Source organism: Stegodyphus dumicola, chromosome 4 (genome assembly GCF_044657685.1).
Source record: "Stegodyphus dumicola isolate Sdum_Otavi_A_Nest chromosome 4, ASM4465768v1".
Lineage (NCBI taxonomy): Eukaryota > Metazoa > Arthropoda > Arachnida > Araneae > Eresidae > Stegodyphus > Stegodyphus dumicola.
Genome location: NC_140771.1, coordinates 157,964,065 through 157,986,121, shown reverse-complemented (window position 1 = coordinate 157,986,121; position 22,057 = coordinate 157,964,065). Strand labels below are relative to the sequence as shown.

At 33.1% G+C, this 22,057-nt stretch overlaps 1 protein-coding gene across 3 annotated transcripts in view; it reads right to left on the bottom strand.

Moving 5' to 3' along the window:
• Window positions 1-16,242, bottom strand: part of LOC146997730 (uncharacterized) — a 94,765-nt gene extending 78,523 nt beyond the window's left edge. Inside the window, exon 1 of one of the 3 annotated variants that reach the window (XR_015040807.1) lies at window positions 16,000-16,242. The gene's annotated coding sequence lies outside the window, so the exon portion shown is untranslated. The remainder of the gene's footprint in view (window positions 1-15,999) is intronic. The other 2 variants (XM_085815640.1, XM_085815638.1) reach the window with 2 other exon arrangements.
• Between the last annotated feature and the right edge of the window lie 5,815 nt (window positions 16,243-22,057).

Sequence of the window (22,057 nt, the reverse complement as noted above, 5' to 3'; positions counted from 1 at the left end):
CTCTCGTGCGATCGCTTTTGCTACATTAAAAACGAATGGCATCAAATAAAAAAGAAATTGGCTTATATTTCCAGAAACAACCCAATGTGTTTACTGCTACCCTTGCAAAATGCTTTCCACATCAAAATCCAAATTAATTAGCGGTTTCCAAAAAGTGGAGGTCTATCACCGTAACTTTATCAGAGCATGAAATCTCAAAGGAACATATTTCATCTATGTGTACGTTGTATAAAAGATCTTAACCTTTAAATAGAATCGATTCTGATTTACTGGAACAGACTGAACATGATGAATATTATACGAAAGAGTGCTGAAAACAATTATAATCAACTATAAAATTGTTAAGTCGATTAGGGTTAGCATTTAGACGTCATGATGAAAGCCAGAACTCGAGGAAGAAAAGAAACTATTTCATATGCTTGGAATATCTCAGTGAATACGACAGTTTTTTGAAAATGCTGTGAGATTTATCCTAAGTTTTTAACAGTTATCTGTAGTTAAAGCTAGTTTCCTAATTTCAGTTTATAATAACCAGAATGTGTTTTAGAATCGAGTTTAATGCAAATGAGTAAGAGTGGCATTAAAGTTCCACTGAGTTAGAGAGCCAGAGTTTCTGACTAGCGCGCGTTCGCCTTTTGGCTACGTCTCTCTCTAAGCTATTACTACGCTCGACCGCTTTTCTGGCCGACAGCTTCACCAGCTTATTTGATATTTAGGGGCTAACTATTTAGAAATCTTCATAGCTTCGGTTATACCTTTTAGTTAAGCTTTAGTTAAGTTTTATTTCTTGTTACTCTGAGTTCAAGCCCAAGTGGAGGCTTTGCTGTACGCTCTGAGAAAGGAGCCGAATGTACATTCTTATTTTGAATAATAGAGGGTAATTAAGCCTTCTTGAGTTTTACGTCTCTGTTCCCGAACTCAAGCGATTATACGTTTATCTGTTCACTAGGTTCCTGCACATCTAGCTGTTAGATAAAAGAATGGAACCCCACAATGCATTTAGAAAAATACGGTAACCCAGGGCGAGGAAATTTAGGCTGTTTGTCCCATGATATTTGTGAGAAATTCATCAGCATCATTAGCAAATATTTAATATCATATATAACAGAAAAAATTAAATCAGCAACTGACTACAGCCTTATACAAGACTACACCTGATATTCCCCATACTAATCTATTAAGATTAGATATAAGGTAAGTATTGTCAAGCGGTGATGTAAAGGAAAGGGTTTTAGGATTTATACCAATTGAAGATCATACGGCATCATATTTGGAAAAACAGGTATTGACCGCGTTAGCAAAATTAGGTATGGACATTAAACTTTGTCGCGAGCAAACGTGTGACAACGCAGCAAACTTATGAGGGAAATATACGGCTCATATTACGGGCTCCGGATTACGAGCTCATATTAAATATTACAGTCCAAGCGCAATATACATCCTTTGCAATATCATTCTTTGAATTTAGTAAGTAATTTTTGCTGCGAAAAATTGTACTACCGTTGTTCACTATTTTATGTTTGTGCAATAATAGAGGGTAATTAAGCCTTCTTGAGTTTTACGTCTCTGTTCCCGAACTCAAGCGATTATACGTTTATCTGTTCACTAGGTTCCTGCACATCTAGCTGTTAGATAAAAGAATGGAACCCCACAATGCATTTAGAAAAATACGGTAACCCAGGGCGAGGAAATTTAGGCTGTTTGTCCCATGATATTTGTGAGAATTAATATTAATTTGTGAGAATCATATTAAATATTACAGTCCAAGCGCAATAAACATCCTTTGCAATATCATTCTTTGAATTTAGTAAGTAATTTTTGCTGCGAAAAATTGTACTACCGTTGTTCACTATTTTATGTTTGTGCAAAAGTTATTAGTCCAAAGCGGCTTTGTTCCTGAAAGACTATTGTTTTCGTTTTGCGATTTTGCGTTGGTTAACTATAAATGTCCATTTCATTTTTCAAACTGTTGCCACCAAATGTTAGAGTCCTGCATTATATTTGAAGAAATTAAATAATGAAAAATCGGCATAAATATGTATATTTCTCGCATTCTGATAAAATAAAAGTACCCATCGAATTTTGAATGACGTAATTCTACTGCGAATTTGGGCATGTGGAAGCCCAAATTTGAAATTTGGAATTGGTTTTATTATCGATTTCATATTTTGTAAATCTTTACCGAATTTTTGATTAACAAACTCAAGGATTTCAAAACGAGCAATGGCAACGTTGTAGAGAAAAAAAATTTTTTTTTCTCCAATACGCATGAGACTACGTATCTGAAATTCTAAAGATATGCTCAATTTAAAACTATTTTGCGATATTGCTCTTGAACTGAATTTTATGGTTTAAGTGCGAAGAACGTGATATTTAATAAATAAAAGTAACAGACAAAATGTTAAAAAAAGCAACTAGATATAATTTAAAATCTGAAAACCTTTCAGATTCCCCCCCCCCTGCATCTTCTCATCTCTGGCAGGTTTTGAATAGAAAGCTGAAGAAATGCAAAATAATTTAACGGTAAAAACATTATCCGATACTAGATGGTCGTCAAGAGTAGATGCCGTAATTGCATTAAAAATGGGTTACATCCATCCATGTTAAAAAAAAAAAAAAAAAAGCCTTATCTGACATCTATGCTTCAATTTCAGAAGAAAAGTAACTGCAGTTAGTGTAAGCTACATCTTTATTTAAAAAATTGTGCAGATATGAAACGATATTTCGGACAATAGTTTAGAACTCCATTTTACAGAGAATCAATACATCTTTGACATTTGAAGAGCGGAATCGTAGCCACATAAAAAGGAAAAAAGAATTTTTTGATTAGAGTAAGATTCTAAATCGCTTTCACTGCGCGAAGATTTTAGATTTAATTCTTTTGATGCAATTTGTGACGAAAATAATAGCGGAACTTACTCACAGAAATGAAGTATATAAAAATGATATAGAAAATTTTAAAATGCTCTTTAATTTAAATTTGTCAAATGTAGTACAAAAAGTTTGTATAGAAAAATTAAAAGAGATTTATAAAGATGATATAAGTGTTATAGAATTTGATGATGAAGTACGACAGTTTTTGTTATTTTTTAAAGAAGATGAAGACAAATGTAGTTCTGCCACAGAAGTATATCATGCTGCCTGAGAAATGTCATCACCTTTTCCCAATGTAGAAATTATTTTGAAAATTTTCTTGACCATTCCAGTTTCCAATGCGTCAAGAGAAAGATCTTTCTTTGCTTTGAAAAGAATAAAAAACTATTTAACAAGTACGATGTCAGAAGAAAGATTAAATTGTATAGCTATCTTATACATGGAACAAGAAGTGTTAAATAATATCGATATCTCGAAAATAATGGACGAAATTGCTAGAACGAAATCAAAGAAAAATTTATTAAACTTTTTGTTTAATAGTTATTTAATCAATTATTTTAATTTTAAGATATTTCGAAAAATATAGTAGCTGTTTTATATTTTATTTTTTTTTCTTCGAATGTTTAATTTTTTTATATAATTTTAAATTTTATGTATTTTAGTCTTGATATGCAAGTCTTGGAAGAAATATACTAATATTTAGAATTAAAAATTTTATTCAGAATTTTATTAAAATATTAATCATGTTAAGTAATAATATGCATTTAATTATTTATTATATTTTAGCACTAATTGCGAACCGATATTTTAAACATATATGTCAGTAAATACTTTTCAGAGGTCCTCCAAAAATTTTACCGCTAGGGACACTCAACTGGTTTAACCCGTCTCTGCACTGGGAAGACGCTTCCTTGTGTTGATTGTAAACTTAATTACGAATTTGAAGAATACATATTCAGCTGAGTTTTTTTACTACTAAATTTGACATTTTGCTTACATGATTGCATTTTCCAGTTTTTTAACAAGTTTCATCCGGAAGGAGTTTTTTTTTATTTCAAAATGCCTTCATTTCATTTGCCTTTCACGGTTAGTTTTAAGAAGGTAATGCATATCCATTATGGAATTCCCGCAGCTTTTGAAAATGAGTTCAGAATTTATGATTTATCGCTTGCAGTTAACACCCAGACTTTCATTCAAGATTCTCAGCATTCTTAGCATGAACGGATCTCAGCTCAATCATAAAAAATCAGTTCTGCATGGGAAAACTCATCTCCATCTCGGACGAAACAAACGGTTTTTAAAGCTGACTGCATAAACTGCAATTGAAAGAAATTCCTAGAATTTTTCAAAGTTTGATGTGTACGATTATTGAATCAGCCCTGTATTATAAGTTCAAAATCTAATGATTTCTCGCCAGCAGTCATCGCCTAGAACTTTAATCAACGGACCCTCAGTATCAGCTAACGACGAAGATGTGGGATGAAAGTATTCACGTTGGCAATTCAGTTCAAAACAATTCAGTACATATTATTGACAATTACATTTAACGTACTGTATTTATAGCCGACCCTAATTTTTTTCTTTACGTTAGATAATTAGTATATTCTTGAGTGGCAGACAATATAGAACAGAAATCAAAATTAACTAGAAGGGAAGTAGAACAGATGTTGCATAGCCTCTGTCAAAGAACTATAACTAAGAAATGGTTTAATTTTGGCATTAGCAAATGCATTTTCTTTTTCACAAATGTTACTTTTGTAACTTAGATGCTGAAGTTTCGTTTCCGTCGAAGTTCTTTCCCTAATTCCAGACGCAAGCGACGTTCACATAAATGATGCGTGACCTTGACATACATTTACATGATTTAATTACATTGCTAATATACAGGTAATAACAAGCTGAAGATATAAGCACATTATGAATTATTACGCTCATACTTTTCATGTGCTTAACATTTTCATGACTGCATTCCTCTGTTCCGATATCAAAAATATACCAAAGGCAGAATGCATGAAGCGCCACCTAACAGAAGGAGATCTTAATTCATAAAAGTAACGGGTACAATTGATTGCGTCAGATGAGCATTATTCACAGGTTTTTCCCAGAAAATTGATTTGCATTTCATTCATAGCAAAACGGAATTCTCACAAAACCAGCTCATCTTATCTGAAACGGATTGAAATTTATAATTAAGGCACAGCGTGTCATCTGCTTAAACTCATTCCTGGTTTTGATCTAGAACAGGTGCTGGGGGAATTTCGTAATTTCGGTGGGGGGGGGGATGTAGTCAGCCGTTTATTATTAAATATTTAATTTTAGTTCATGAATAATAAAAACTACAACAAATTACTTTTATACAAGTTTTGGCTTTATCAACATTATCTATACCTTTCCTTGTTTAATTTATAAATCACATAACAATTTTTTTTTTCAAAATTTCTTCTTTAATTATCTTTATTTGTTTTTACTTTGATGCATTATAAGCTTCATTTAAATCGTAATAAGATTTAACGCTTATTCTAATTCTTAGACATAATAAGATTTAACTCTTCATCGAGAAGACGTGAAATTTGGCGATATCAGTGACGTTACGGAGGAAATTAACGGCAAACAGACGCACAGTACACTTATAAAGTATTTCTCCCACCTTCTTAGCATGCCTTCGTGTTGTAGTGGTCAGCAGGCTCGACGCGAATTGGAGAGGTCCGTGGTTCGAGCCCCGGCGAGGGCATTGCCCATTTTCCACATCTCTTGCTTTCAAAAAATAGTGTCTCTACACACTTTTTATTTGAAACTGGATCATGTTTTTAAATATTTTCATTATTATCATCCCGTTAAGGTTTATTATTTTATAAGGTATTTTCTCCCTCTTTCCCGTATGCCTTCATGGTGTAATTGGAAGCATACTCGAAGCGTATTCGAGAGGTCCGAAGTCCGAGTCCCAGCGAGGGCACTAAGCATTTTTCACGTCTCCTGTAAAAAAAAAAAAAAAAAAAAAAAAAAAAAAAATGGCGCCGAGCTAAAAGGTGGTGGACGATAATTCCTCACCACCAGGATTTGACGATTGGGTCTCCTCATTTCCAGTCGTCCTTTAGAAGGGGAGTATATAAGATACGTTCTCCCTCTTTTCCGCATGCTTTGGCGGTGTAATTGGAAGCGCAATCGAGAGTTCCTGGGTTAAAATCCTCGTGAGGGCAGTGCATATTTTTCGCTTCTCCTGCTTCAAAAAAACCTAATGACGCTGTAACTTAAACGTTTAATCATTTTAAATAACATCGCTAAAATTTAAAACGTAAAATATCGTACTTTATTCCGTATTATTTTAAATTACAGTATTTGTAATTCCTCTAACATAGGCGTTAGAAAAAATAATTCTGTAAATGCATGTGTTTGATTGGTTAAACAGGACTTTAGCTTTTATTAAGGTGTCAAATCCATTTTCTTTTGTGAACTAATTACAAGCTAAATTATAGTAGTATTTTTTTTTTTTTAAATTTTTTACTAAAGACAAAAAGTAGTAAAGTGTTCAGGATATGGCGAAAACCATGAAGTCTTTCGTTAGCTTACGGCCCCTCTTCTCGATTGATGGATTATAAGATTGTAAGGCATTTGACTCCTCCTTTGTGCATTCCTTCACGGTGTAATGGTAGCACACTCGGCGCGTATTCGGAAGGTCCATGTTCGAATTCCGGAGAGGGCATTGTACATTTTTCATGTTTCCTGCTTCAAAAATTAACCTAATAAATCTACAGTGGCGTCCGAATTAAAATGGTGGTGGATAATGATTCTTCACCACCAGGATTTGGCGATTGGATCCTGTAATCCCCAGTCATCCCTTAAAAGGAGGAGTATATAAGGTATTTTCTCCCTCCTTTCGGCATGCATACGTGGTGTAACGGTAGCATACCTAACGCGTATTCGAGAGGTCCAGGTTCGAGTCCGGACGAGGTCATTGCTCATTTTTCACGTCTCCTACTTCAAAAACCTAATGTCTCTATAGGATATTTTAAACTAATTTTTTTTTTTTTTTTTTTTTTTTTAAGGGTGCAGAAAAAAACTGCTATTCAAAGGAAGTCTGCTAAGTTGATTATTATAACCAGTATCATAGTTAGGGATGAGCAACGGGGTAAATGTGTCACTGGATACAGCATGCAAGGGGCACCAAACTGGCATTGTGAAATTTTAGAATGAAATGGTTTCAATTTTTGGCAAACAGGACGTCAAAAAACTGACTACTGAAAATTGAAAACCCTAGCTACGGCTCTGACTATGACACACTATCAGGGTGGTCTTTCAGACGAATTTTTCTTCACAAATAAATAAAGATGCACAGCTTTTTCCAATAATAAAATTGTCTTTGTTAAATTGAAAAAAATCCAGCAGCATTCGGATGCATTATTCAAAAATCACTGCGAACTCCAAATTCCCGCGTATGACAAACAAAAGAGCATTAAATACAGTTGCTCTCATTTATTGTCGGACATCTGTATTTTTTTAAAAAAAACTGTACTTTTGTAAGGATCTTGCACTAAATATTGAAACACAGACTCCAAATATTTTATAGCTCATTTTTCCCTTTATTTTAAGCGAGAAAAGCTAATATATTAATCTGGCTTGCTACAAAACAAATATTATTAATAATAAGATAATTTATTAAAAAAGTTTTAATCAGTAACTCGCATAATAATTCCAACATTCGAAAGTTTTGTTGAGCTGTTTCGGCAGACGATGTTTCTTACTTCCTTGTACGAAGTAAAGTATTGTAACCACGAAAAATTCCAGGTACCATATTTTAAAGAAAATATTTATTTTGACAGCTATCGACTGCAATTTAACGATGTAACGATGTATTTTCTGTGACATCTGTACGTATGGACAGAATAAAGGACTCTTTTCCCCCCAAACAAATTATAAAACTGATTTAAAATGGATTCAGAAGAGATTTTTTTTTTGTGGCGTCTGTAAATATGTATCTCGCATAAGTCAAAAACGTGTAGTCTCAGAACGTTGAAATTTTGTATATAGGACAGCTGTAGGATGTATTGTGCACCTCCCTTTTTGGTGGCAGTCCGCAGCACCATAAGTAAATAAATATATATATGCATATACCTACTCTGTTACTCGGTTCCGTGAGCTCAGTTTTTTATTCTTATATATTAGTAAGTTGTGCATTTTTTGCTTTAAAATTTTTTTAATTACGTTGTTCTTATCTTCCGGTTAAAATTTTATGCCTTTACTTAACCTGCATGCAATATTTGTAGAATTATCAACAATTTACACGTTGTTTAAGTGCTTTTTACCATACCATAGCAACCATATTTGTTTACATTTGGAACTTAGCAGAATAGTGGATTTGTTACCAATTTGAAGAAACTGAGCTTCGCAACAACAATAACTGTTTCTTTTTTATTTGTCTAATTTCTTCTATACATCGTTTTAGATTTATAATATTAGAACAGAACATGTGGCAACGATTAGATAATTCTTCAGATGATATAATATTTGGGCATTCTGAGTTATAAAATGAATGAGATGTAACACTATTAAGTGAACCTAGCACCAGAGTGTCGCTATGGTAAAGAAATATAGTGAATTTTAAACAATGCATTTATTCTATTGTGGTTTATACGCTATTAATGAAGTAGATTGATTCAATTAAATAATTTAAAATGAAATTCAGGAAAAAGTGCGTATAATTTAATATTCCGTGCAGGAAAGTCATGTGGTGTACACATCAGCTTTTTTGTTTTAAATGAAAATACATCTCTAGAATTATTGTCTGCATTTAAAAATTGTGATTTCTTTAGAAAAATATCTTCACAATTTCATACCCGAAGAACGGGGCAAGACGTAAAAATTAATGACCAATTGTGTTAGAAATTTAACAATTCATCATTTTAAAGGCTGTAAAAGTATTCGAAATATGCAAAAAAATTCTTAATCTAAAATTTTCAACTATCTGTGATGCTGTAAAAAGATGGGAATTGCATGGAACTGTTGAAATTGCATTGATGTCTGGACCACATTCTAAGCTAATACCAAAGAATTGAAGAATTATCCTACGAAAAACCAAACAGAACCAAAATTAGTATTCTAAAACTTGCAGGATGTTTAGAGTAACGATTTGCAATAAAAGTTAACCCTGAAACTATTAGAAGAATCATTAAGTCACATGGATACAATAAGCGGCCAGGAAGAAGGAAATTCTTCATCAACAAGAAAACTAAGAAAATTTGCCTCCATGGCAAGTAATGGTAAATAGAAACTGCAATACGATAAATCATTATTTGGGATTGGAATAATGTTATATATGCAGGCCAGTCAAAATTTAATGTATCCGACAGACGAATTACTGTGTAGCAAAAGCCGAATGAAGGATTGAACGCGAGAAATCTATTGCCTACTGTTAAGCAAGGGAGTGAAGGCATAATGGTTTGTTAATATTCAACTGGCTTCTGAGAAGGAAAATTTAGTTTTTGTAGACAATAATAAATATATTTAAATATATAAGAATTCTTAAATAAAACCTGAAAGCTTCTGCCAGAAAAATATGAATGCAACATACATTCAAGTTCTATCAGGATACGCATCCTAAAGAGCAGCCCAAAATGTTCCCTAGTGGTTATACAACTGTCCTGAAGTGATCAAAACGCTTTCATATTCTCCTATCGAAAATCTTAAACTTAAATCCTATCGAACATGTATGAAGGGAGGTGGGGGAAAAAAGACTAAGGAAACATGACACTTTCTACTGTATTTCTTGCGGAGGAATGGGAGAAAAATGGAACATCTTTACACAAAAAAAAATTAGTTGAATTCATGACAAAGATCATGAAAAGTGAGATATCCGAGGAAATTTTGAATGTCTCGTTATTTTCATGCTTTTATTAAACATAGAATGTTTCATGAAAGTGACGCAATACTTATGTGAGTTCCTTTTCAAAATTTGATTTCTCTTGTTAACCAAAAATGTTTTAAATAGCATTTTTTAGAACAACCAGGTTTTAAAAAAGATAATCAATAGTATACGTAAAAGAGAAAATCCTTTCGCTAATATTTAGTAAGAAATATTTGAAAGTAAAATTGAGGAACTCAAGCATACGAAAAACAATGTGAGCCATTGTATCGAGATATTCAGGTTCATAATCGTATGCAACTTAAGTTAGAATGACACCTAGGCGTTTCATAGAATATTCAGTTAACATTGTCACGTAAATAATATACCTGGTACCTGATATTTTTATACTCCAGACTTCACATGAAGATCTTTTATATTTTTTTATTTACTCATAAAACAGTCCGGGAATTCCTCATGCAACCAACACGTTTCGAGCTAGAATCTATCAGTGCTTTAAATTCTACCATTAATAAGTACGACAGAGCAAGGACAAACTTACACCTTTTTTTTTTTTTTTTTTTTTAAGATGTTCTTAATGAGAGAAGCAGCTAATGTAAGTTAAATTCTTGCGATAAAAATTTCTTCTAGGGAATAAAATGGAACGATTTTAAGCAGAGGATGAAAGTGGAAAGGAATGAAATAGTAACAAACGGAAGAGAAGCCCCGTGTTAGATTATTCTGATAGAATACTGCACCTGGTAAAAGAGAGCTTTCTGTGAGATTCTGTGGGAATGTTTTCTATTGAATTTAACCTAACTTTAAAAACGAGCTAATTATTTCTTTGATTACGAAATACTTGCAAGGAATTTTCTCCTTACCGCTTGCCCTAATGGTGTAATTGGAAGCACGTTCAGCTGCCAATTGCGAGGTCTGGAGTTCGAATCCCGGTGAAAGCACTGCACATGTTTCCATCTTCGATAATCTAGTTACTCTAACAAAGATTTAAAAAATTCATTCATATATTTAAAGCAAGCCGTTTTTTCATTTCTCTTAGAAATCTGAGAGTCTAATTCAATAGACGGTTGCTTCATGCGTTAGATTAAAGTGCTGTTATAGACACATTAATTGTTTTCGGAGCAAGAAATAGGAAAAATAAATTTTTCTACTAATCTTCCATTTGCCAGATGGACGTCCTCCCACTTACACCATGACAGCACACATGAGTTACTGCGATTATTCCTTATATTTTCTTCAACTTAAAGAAAGACGGGAAGAGGAACAAGACCCAGGCTATCAAATCCAGGTGGTGACGGCTTATAGTTCACAGCATTTTAGTTCAGGTGCCACTGTAGATATATTAAGTTTGTTTTGGAGTACGAAAACAATAAAAGTCAATTTATGCTTTCACCAGAACTCAACCGCGGATTTTCGAGCTGTCAGTTGAAAGTGCTGTCATCACACTGTAAGCTGGAAGTGCACGCTGCGACAGCACGCGAGAAGGATTTCTTTATACGTAAAGTAAGTAAGTGAAATATGAGTATTTAAGCATTTTGCAATTAAATCTGAACAGTATTCCCAGATATTGCATTATGTGCTACATCAGATTTGAGTTTTCATTTTCAGTCATGATTTAAGTTGATATGAACTAAATAAAACATCCAATCAATGATTAAAAGTTAAAATAAACGGGGGGGGGGAGAATGTAAAGAACTGAAATGAGATGAAAGGTTAAAAAAATAGCAATAGAAAAATATACAAATGACTGAATTGATAAATGAAAAATATTATGCATTCTAGACTGGCAGTAGTATCTATTAATTGTAAACACGATTATATCTCAAAGGTAAATTATGCACATCTTAAAGAGGTTTCGTTTCGAAGTGTTTATAAAAAATCTGATGTGTACACCACGTGCCTTCCTTGTCCGGAATATTAAATTATACGCACTTTTACCTGCATTTCATTTAAATTTATTTCCTCGAATTTGATAAGAGATATATTTCTCATTCAATTAATTCAGTTTTCGCTTCGCGACAAGAAAAAATGCATAAAAACTCAAAATATCTATATTAGAAACTGGAAGATATAGAAAAACATAAAACACCAAATACAGTTAAAAATAATTTAAAGAACAACTTTTACAATTAAAATTATAATTTATAAGCACGGCCAGCGGGCAAGAAGGCAGATCTTTCGGCGCACAAAACTGAAAGTTTACTTTTGGTCTCACTTGACAAAAAGACACTGAAGGCGTAGAAACTGAATCTGTTGTGGACGGTATGATGAGTCAATTTATGCCATAGTTTAATAACTTAAATGATAATTCCAGAATGGATTAAGCATAAATTAATTCGTAATAATAAAAGAAAACGTTACTTTGTTGTTGTGAAGCTTAGTTTTTCTAGATTGGCAACAAATCCACTATTCTTCTAAGTTTCAAATGTAAACAAATGTGGCTGTTATGATAAAAATATTAGGCTTAACCGCACTTAAACAACTTTTAAATTGTTAATAATTCTACAACTATATCATGCAGGTTAACTAAAGGCATAAAAACATTAACCGGAAGACAAGAGCAACATAATTCAATCATTTTTAAAGCAAAAAATGCACAATTTACAAACATATAAGAATAAAGAAACTGGGCTCAGAGTGGATATATAGATACATATATTTATGTACTTTTGGTGTGGCCGATTGCAACCAAAAAAAGGAGATTAACATCTACATGTTACAGCAGTCCCACATACAAACTTTAAACGTTCTGATGGTATTCGTTTTTGAGTTATGCGAGATACATATACATATATGCGTACGTACAGAAGCCACGAAAAAATCTTTTTTGAACCCATTTTAAATCAGTTTTGTAATTCGTTGGGGGCGAAAAAAGAGTCCTTTATTCTGTTCTTAGGTACAGATGTCACGCAAAAACCTCATTAAATTGCATTCGATAGCGGTCAAAATGGGTATTTTCGTTGAAATATGGTACCCGGAATTCTTCGTGATTAGAAAACTTCCTTTACTTCGTACAAGGAAGTAAAAATAGAAACATATAAAATCTGAAATAACACTATTATTTAGTAAAAGAAGAAGAATATGATAAATATCCAACCCATATAAACAGGAAAAACGTACGTAAAGTTACGTCTTCCAAATCAGGAAGGTGCTGATGGAAATAAAAAGTTGAAAGAAAGGCACCATTTAAAATGAAAACAAACTAATCAAATGAATATAACATATTCTAATAATTCTGATGATGGCACGTTTAGCTGAGCACCATAGTCAGGTAGTAGAAAATTCAAGAGTAGCGTATAGAATAGAAAAGAAGAGACTTTCTAATTGTCATTTATTCAATATTTAAAAAAGATTTTTGTCCTCCGCTGCGGCTGATATGGAAGACTTGAATGAATGCAACAATATACTTGACTGCTAGCTTCGCTTCCTTTCCTTACTGCAAAGCAAACCTTTATTGGCTGCACTACAAAACAATTCTGTACTGGCAATCGAAATATCCCGCAAAAGTTTCCTAAAAATACGAGAACTTTTGCTATAGAAAATTATATTTTTCTGCTGCCATTGCATAACCTGCCCTGACCTGCATATTGGTTAATGGTGCTAAATGCATATCGTTGATTCCGGGTTCAAATCCCTGGCAAGGATGTTTGTAAATGTACGGTGTCTTAGCGGCATGATGATAGTTATAAAAATGGTTTGGTGATTGAAGAAGAGGGATATGAAATGTAATTCCCTCTCCCGAGATGCTATACTTCAAAATTTTCATGAAACTGCAAGGGCAATGGAACTATATTAATACAAGCAACAGTGAATTTCTGCTGTCCCGTCCTATTATTGCATAACTGTAAATGACATTTTCGCTTTCCAGCTTTTCTCGAAAAAGCAAAAATACTTTTCAGATTTAACAAAGACACATATCAACCTAAGCATTTTATAAAATCCGAATGACATAGAGCGAACTTCCTGCAAATATTAACAAATTTTATATCACTAAAAAATATCAAAACTTATTAAGAAATGCATATTATTATTTTTAAATGGATTGCTTTCTTATATTCATGATACACTATAACAATCTGAAAAATAAGGAAGGATATTACATGGCTAGGATTAGCAGCGGCTTTAAATTATGATCAGATGTAAAAGAAACTGCATTCATCCTTTCAGGTGTTTCAAATATACAGAATTTACCGATAATTTGGTCAGCATCTAAGTACTATATACACTTTCTCCCTGTTGTCAGTCTAGATTCAATGTCTTTTTTTTTTCGCCATGCAATATCAGAAATTCAAAATTAAATGAAATTGAAATTTAAACCTTCAAATTATTTAAATGTTACAGAGAAGTTTACTCTTGAAAAATTTTCAAATATTTAAAAAATATAGAATTATAAATAATCCAAGAATTTTGTTTAGCTTCTTATACAAAAATGTTGTTTATACTTAATACTAAATGGTTGAATAAAACTACTGAAATCTAAACTATTGAATAAAATTAAAATTATATTTGAAAAAAAAAATTAACTTTAAAAACTGCAGAAATTTATTTTTGTACTTTCTAGTTTAATATAAAATGGAAGCTCACCAGTGGTCGAATTAGGAAATCGCTGGACAGCGGTAATTGGTCCTGAGCTCCATTTCCAGCGAAGGTTGGCTATGTGGGAGTTTCCGAAGTTTTCCCCATGTGAAACGTGAGTACGAGCCAATTTTCCTTAGAAAGTTCTCCCTGAAGACATCTCTTATAGGCAGATAGCCTCGTGTGCTTCAATGAGCCCACGATCAAATAATTTAATGAGCGTGAAATGGTGCAAACAGGTAATTATCGAAACATTATAGAAGTATGTTAATATTTGAATAAAATTTAAAAAACGAAATGTAAAAAGAGGATTACGATCTGTTATATGATTACTATCAAAGATAAGTAAAAGATGTTACGCAAAACTGAATAACAACAGAATGCTTTCATATTGTTTATTTGTAACGGAATGATTTAATTGCTAACTGAAAATAATAACACTATTTCCAACGGATTAAAAAAAAAAGGCAGATGGTGTTTAATCCAAGGGTGAAAACAGAAAGCAAATCTGTCTCTCTTTTTTGAAAGAAGATGACAACAAAAGCATATTTGAGAGTACATACAAGAGATAGGTAGGGAAAATTCATTGTTCAGAGTTAATTAGTTCTAGAAATTCGAAATTCTTGAAGTCCTATCTATTTAGTAATGATAACAAAAACTGAAAATTCGCAACTTTCTATATTAACTAGTATAATTCCCTGTTATATTTGAATTTAATGTAATTTTAGAAGGAAATAATATAACTCCTGTTGTATCTGAATTTAAGCAATTTTTTTTTTTTTTTTTTTTTAGAAATATAACACTCGCCCGCAAAAGTCAATAAATTAGACTTTTGTGGCGAGTTAGCCTTATGACTGAGTTTAAGGATAAAAATATCTCCGACTGAACACTCCTGTGCAATTTTTTTCTTAAGACGGGGGTTAAATAATTGAGTTTGCACTCATTTGAAAAGTCTTTTTATTAATTAATCCTTCATGACTTGCATTGGTTGCATTAGATCAAGATTCAATTATAAAAGAATAATTTTTTTAAGGCTCTTTATTTCTGCTTTTCGTTTCTAGTATAAAATGATACATTTTTTTTTTTTAAATCAAAATCATAGATTTTATTCTGGAAGAAAAATATTATGCAAAAATAGAGTTAAAAATTTTGTATTCAACCTATTATAGGGTATTAAGAAACTTATTTTATTTGTGATAGTCATGTTTTAAGAATACAATCTTTTCATAATTAATAACAGGCCCAGGTAAAATTACTTTTTATGCGTAAATAATTAAGTTATGCTATATTGAGCAATGTACTTTTTTAACATTGAAAGTTAATGAAATTCTTTTTACATCATCGACTGGCAACAGTATCTATTGCATCGAGGGCAGCATTGTATTACAAAATGAAAACAATAAACACACCAAAAAAGATTTCGTCACATGATTTTTTATAAACATATCAAGTACCAACAAGAATTCGTATAAAATCTTCAAGAAAACAGCTGTTAGAATTTCTAACAAAGAAATCTTAAGGAAAATACTTAATGAAGACAAAAAATTAAGGGGGGGGGACCGGCGTCGGACAAGAGGATCAAAATATTTGCAAGGGATGCAGAAAACAAGAGGTCAAAGGGTAACAATTCACGTGTGGGCGGAAGTAGTTGAGTTCATCCAGGGACAAATCAAAGGAAAGTAATAAGAGAAACATACCTGGCAGGGACAGAGCTACGATTCTTGCATGTGGCACAGTCCGATTGCTTCACGAACTGAATCCCAGCACCCCATATGTGTGCGACAGGGTCGTCCGAATTGTTGGGTGGGGTCGCTCGACCGCACCCACCCTCATTGTGCGACCCACCGCACAACCCGACCACTGTCTAGCGCGAAATGGGAGGGGGGGAGAAAATAAACTCAGAAATCTTCCTTCTTTTAATGAAGGCAACCTAAGACGGCGATAGCGAGCCATCTGCCCCAACTCCCCACCCACCCCTTCGAACGGACTGGCTGTCAGATCGCCGGGACCGAATTTTCTTTTTTCTAGTTTGTTTTTTCTTTCACTCCTTTTCTTTCTTTTTCTTTTCTTTTTTCTGTCTTTCTTTTTCCTCGGAAAAGCAGCGACACGCTATGCCGCTTCAAGATTTCTGTTCTGAAAAGTTAAAACGGGCGTCATTCCATTAGGCAGATTTCGAAAGTTGATTACGGGCTCGCGAGCCGAAAAGCCAAGGCTGAATTTGGAAAAATTCTTCCCTCCCCCCCCCGTCACAAGCGGGGAAGGAAGGAGAGAACATTTATTGCGCGTAGTTGCGATTATTTGGATTTGTTCTTGAATGAAGAATGCCATTAGAGTGACGTAAAAAAGTGCTTATCGTATAGAAACCTGATTCTTCTACTTTGTACCTAATTACTTTGAATAAAAGAGAGCGTTTCGTGGAGCTTACCGTGATTGATGCTCTAATTAGATTCGCAATAATTCTTCGAAATATTACACCCAGTTTTTTTCTTAACATTACATCTTTCAATATTGTTTTTGCAGTGGAGATGAATTGAAAAATAATTGGAATTTTTAGTTTACAAACTGACAGTCTTTGTTTGGAACGCAGAATAGTCTCTAAAATGCGGACACTGTAGTGTTTAAATTTTCCGTAAACCATCGGGGGCCCATCTGTGGCCGAGAGGTAAAGTTGCTGAACACTGATGGTTTGGTCCGAGGTGTAAATCCCTCGAATGGGCTGGCTGCATCGGTGGTTTCGTAGTTTTCCCCATGTATAACGTACATACGAGCCAGTTTTTCTTAGAAAGTCCTCCACGAAGGCATCCCTCCTTTTAATCAGATAGCCCTCGAGTGCTTTGCCGTAATCAAATATACCAAACCGTGAACCAGCGGCTTGTCAGTTCAAATGTAAACTCTAAACTACGTTTGCAAGAGAATTTCTTAACTTCATACTCAGAGCTGTCGTGACCTCTTTTAAGACATACAGGGATCAGAAGCTAGAACTCAAACACAAATGCGGTCTTAACGCGCAATCTGAAAGCAGTTAAAGAACGTGAATCTATTTTCATTTTACAAAATAAAAAATTATTTAACAAAATAAAATTTTTTAGCAAGATTAATAATTCTACTTATATTCATTGTAGCATACACTAATAACAAATGTAACTCAAAAGAAAAAGTAAAGCTCCAGTTTATTTTCTCCTTGAAATTAAAGGTTGGTAATTGCAAGAAATTTCTGTTGGCTACATTTTGAAATTCAGACGTAATAATGGCTAAATATTAAAATTTCATGCTGACATTGATTTCAAATAATTCGTTGTTTAGTGTTTGTTTCAATGATATAAATACTAAATACGTAACTTACTTTAAACTTATACTAAATAGGCAAATTACAAAAGCATTGTAAATTTTCAGCGGGAGGGGGGAGGGTTGCTCAGGGCGGGTGCTGGACTTTTTTCGCCCAATGTAAACTCTGAAATTCTGCCTAGTTCATTCTTAAATTCTGAAAATGGTGCCGCCTCGTGTGGGAATATAGCTTGCAACGGCTTTGGCGCTGGCTCTGCTAGTGTATTGAGAACTAACGAAAGTAAAAATAAACAGGGTTTTAAAAGCGGTATGTAATTTACTCCAACTATATAGCAGTACGAACCTCGCAGCTGTGCATTCACCCAGGAACGGATAGGTGTCTAACCAGGGCGACGAATGGCATAAAGGTGCCTGTACCTTTTTGCACGTTGGCCATTGCACAAGGGGGAGCTGACCCCTTATCAAGTTCAATTTATACCATGAAGAATGCAATCTTCATCAAAATGTCGGGCCGCCTATCTGATATTTATCCAGTGACTTTTATGCATCTGTGAAGATCTTTACCACCAACTTGCATAATCGTGCCGGCATCGTTATGAAATCATCGGGATGGCGGAATATGAAAACTCCTTGTTCTTATGGTATGTAGTAAAGAATTAAATCCGACGGTTATGAATCTGGGACGAGCTGTTTCATATATTTTTGAAATCATTGACATCTGGTGATTAGGCACTCTTGTTACCATCGACAGCTCAGAAAATTTCCCGAATTTCCGATAGCTCCATACGCTCCTGCATCCAGCTAATCAGCTAGTGACTGATTCAAGGAAACTATTTATGATATACCTTTTAAAAAATATTTAAAATAAAAAATAAAAACCGTAAGCACCAGAATGTCAAAGCGCTACCAACTATAGGCTGGCTGAATTAAATTGTCGGGAATATTACTGATTATATCCGAAGTTCTCTCACTTTATCCCAATCATGTGGATTGGCATAGGTGACAAAGCCTCAACCTTTCCATTCTATTTCCTATTTCAAGTGCAGTCTCGCGTATAAGCGCAATCTGTATGTACCTAAATTTAAAAGCAACATATTTACAACAAACACATAATTGAAATGTATTCGCGGGTCGTGTAAAACTGCTTCGGGGCCACATGCTGCCGAAAGGCCTTCATCCTGAGATCTTTGAGCTAGTAATTGTTTATATCTGTATTTCTTACGATTTACTTTCCAACGAAATGCTGCTAAAAATTGACTTTTATCCAGAGACGTAACCAGCGTATTTTGAATAAAATCCCTTTTTCTTATCATTTTCTTCTTCTTTTTTAATTTTTTATTGATGTTTTTTAATTCATGGAAATTCAAATATTTTCCGGATACTTCTTGGGAAAAGTGATTTTTGTTTTTAATATTTGTTTTATTTATTTATTTTAAGTGCAACAGAAATATGATAATTCCCTAGGTGAATGTCTGCTTTTGTGACAATGAAAAAACTGAATCTTTTCTTTCTTGTAGCAAAAAGTGATCGCGTTATAACTCAGTGAAGAGAGTTTCCATATAGTAGCTTAATTATTGATTTGATTCAACTCTCAAATTTGAAGCATTCCATTAAAGAGATCTCTATGTAATATACATAAACACTGACGGGAAGATAATGGTATCCAGAAAATGCCTAGCCAATAACTGAATAAATTCTGTTTTTTGAGAAGGCTTTCACAATACGTTATCATGCATTGGGATGCTCTCTTTTAAATTACTGCACATAGCAAAGATTTCGGGAGAATGAGCGGATTCATTACTAAACGCATTCTGCTAAAGAAAGGAAGTGAAAGATTCTTCAGAAAAAATTGCGTACGAAATTTGTTGATATAGGTGAATTTCATTAGATGTTCATGTAACTATGAAGAGCAATTACATATTCTAGTTTGCAGTTACAAACAAAGTACATTAATAAGCTTTACATTTGATGCTTATAATAACAACCCCTCGCGTCCTACGACAAACAAACAAACAAATCTATAAAGAGTAGTTGCTATAGTGAAAAGGGATTAAATGCGCTGTCGTACTTTCTTACTAAAATCGAAATTTATAAAGAAATTTTATTCATAGGGAAAAATAATAAATTATTTTCACCTTGTTATCAAATAAATATTAGCAATAAAAATAGCGTATCGAAATTAAAACGGAAATATTTACTTCTAAAATAAAGTTTTTTTTAAAAAAAGGGAATCACAAAAATGTCTGTTCTATTTATTATGTATTGTTGCCTGCGACGAGTTCGTAATAGATTCAATGCACACAGGTCCGATGATAGGTTAATAAAATTTATTTTATCAAAAGAAACTTTTCAAAGTTCTGGAATTTTCCAAAGAAATACTCTTGTTCACAGTATCACAGAGTACAATCAGTAGTTACGCTTCAAACTAACTAATAATGTTAAACACAAAGCAATGTAAAGTGCATCTAAAGAGAAAGCTAATCCGAAGATATCTCAGTTCAACTTGAACTAACAATTCGCAACAGTAACAACTAAACAACTGAGAGCAAATGCTTTCTCCCCGGCCTTATACAGTTTCAACCCATTTACTCAATGTTAAATGGACTTGCCCCTGCATTCTTACTTTTACGGCATAGCTCGTCTCTTTAGACTTTTCATGTTATATTACGCAGCAAAATACACTAATTTCACAAATGATTTCACTAAAATCATCTAGGTATATAATTCGTAACAGTATGCAGCAGAAATATAATTGGGAATTGTGCTGTTTTTGTGCATTCTGGATATTTTTTTTCAACATAATTTTTCATTTTACTGAAAGATGATGAAATTAAACTTCATGCGATGATTTACATGCTTGTTCTAAAGAAAAATTGACGCGCGGGCTAAATTCTGACTTTAATTGGAATAAACAATCCTATAAAAACATAGCATTAATAAGGAAACTTCTGGAAATTCTGGCATCGATCATCGTAATGGAAACATCTGTATTATAAGCGATTATTATAGCGAGTGTTAGCTATATAAGGTCAATCAAAACATACCGCACAAGACTACGTAATTTTTTTTTATTTCATAAAAAGAGAGAAATGAAATTTTATAATAATGTAATTTAGTATCTTTAGTAATAACAGCATATCGCTCAAATGTAGAAACTGTTAGCTGTACATCAACATTCTTGCCTGAGTATGAATGCATGTTGGTGAAACGCCAAAGGCTGGTCGGCACATCACATAGTAATTTAAATTTAAGATCTAAAATGTCAGTTGTTAGTATTGTTTTATCATCTTCTTAGAATTTGAACCAAATTGCAAAACTGAGCTAACAAATGTACCAAAACCGAAGCAGCTTTTTCGTATACAATAATTAGATTTACTTAGATAATCATAAAATGTTGACGATCTAAAATTTTTACTACTTGCAGGCAACGTTCCCACTAAGCTATGCTCGCTCAAACTCTGCATAAAAGATTCGTTAATGAATTCTTACAAAATATGAAGCTGCCAAAGTGAAATAACAACTTTCTTATCAAAAATTTATATAACCTAAACTTCTCTGGAATTATTTTACAAAAAACATGATGTTGTTAACATCACATTACCTTGCAACTAATTCTTAACATAAATCATGAAATTAACTTAACATGAAATTGGCGGAATAGCAACGGTAAGTAAACTGTCTCTTACGGTTCATTGTTTGTAAATAAAACTTTATGTATCCCTTTTATGGCTCAATGTTAGTTATAAATACTACTTATTTTTTCTTCTTCTTCTCTCCCATATAGTGGACAATGATAACTATGCGTTTTTATGTGTACATTTGTTCTCATGCTTGATTTGAAAATATCACATCGATCGTAGTATATCCCCTCGTGTTTCAGATTCACAAATCGGTGACTTAGCAATCATAAAATTTTTAAAAGCAGTATAAATTGAGAATTCCCGATACAGTGATAAACGATGCCATACATCTTTTTACAAATTCCCGATAGTGATAAGTGATCAAATACATTTTTTTTTTCAGTTTTTTTCTCAGTTTGTGATATCACTGTTCAATTTTCTGGACAGGATGATCAACTTTATTATTTGACATTTTTAGCTTTATTTATTGAATATCACTTTCTTCTTCCCTACGCCACATAAAATTCAACAACAAAATTCCAGAGTATTTAAAATAATCCCAGATTTTTAGAATAACGAATATAGGGTTATTGTTACTACACATTTTTTAAATATTTGTGATATTATGTATATCTGCTATACTATTTCTTTAAAAATAATAAGTAGTGATAGAGCATCCTTTTATTTGAAAAATGATTCTATGCAAAAGTGAAACGAACGCAGAATTGATGACTGAGATTTGTAGGTTTAATTGCTTCATAACGAGAACTCTTCTTCATAATGAACTTAGTCTCCCTGCATTTAGCATAATTCAGAGAAAACGTTTATAAATTTAATATATTGTTCTCAA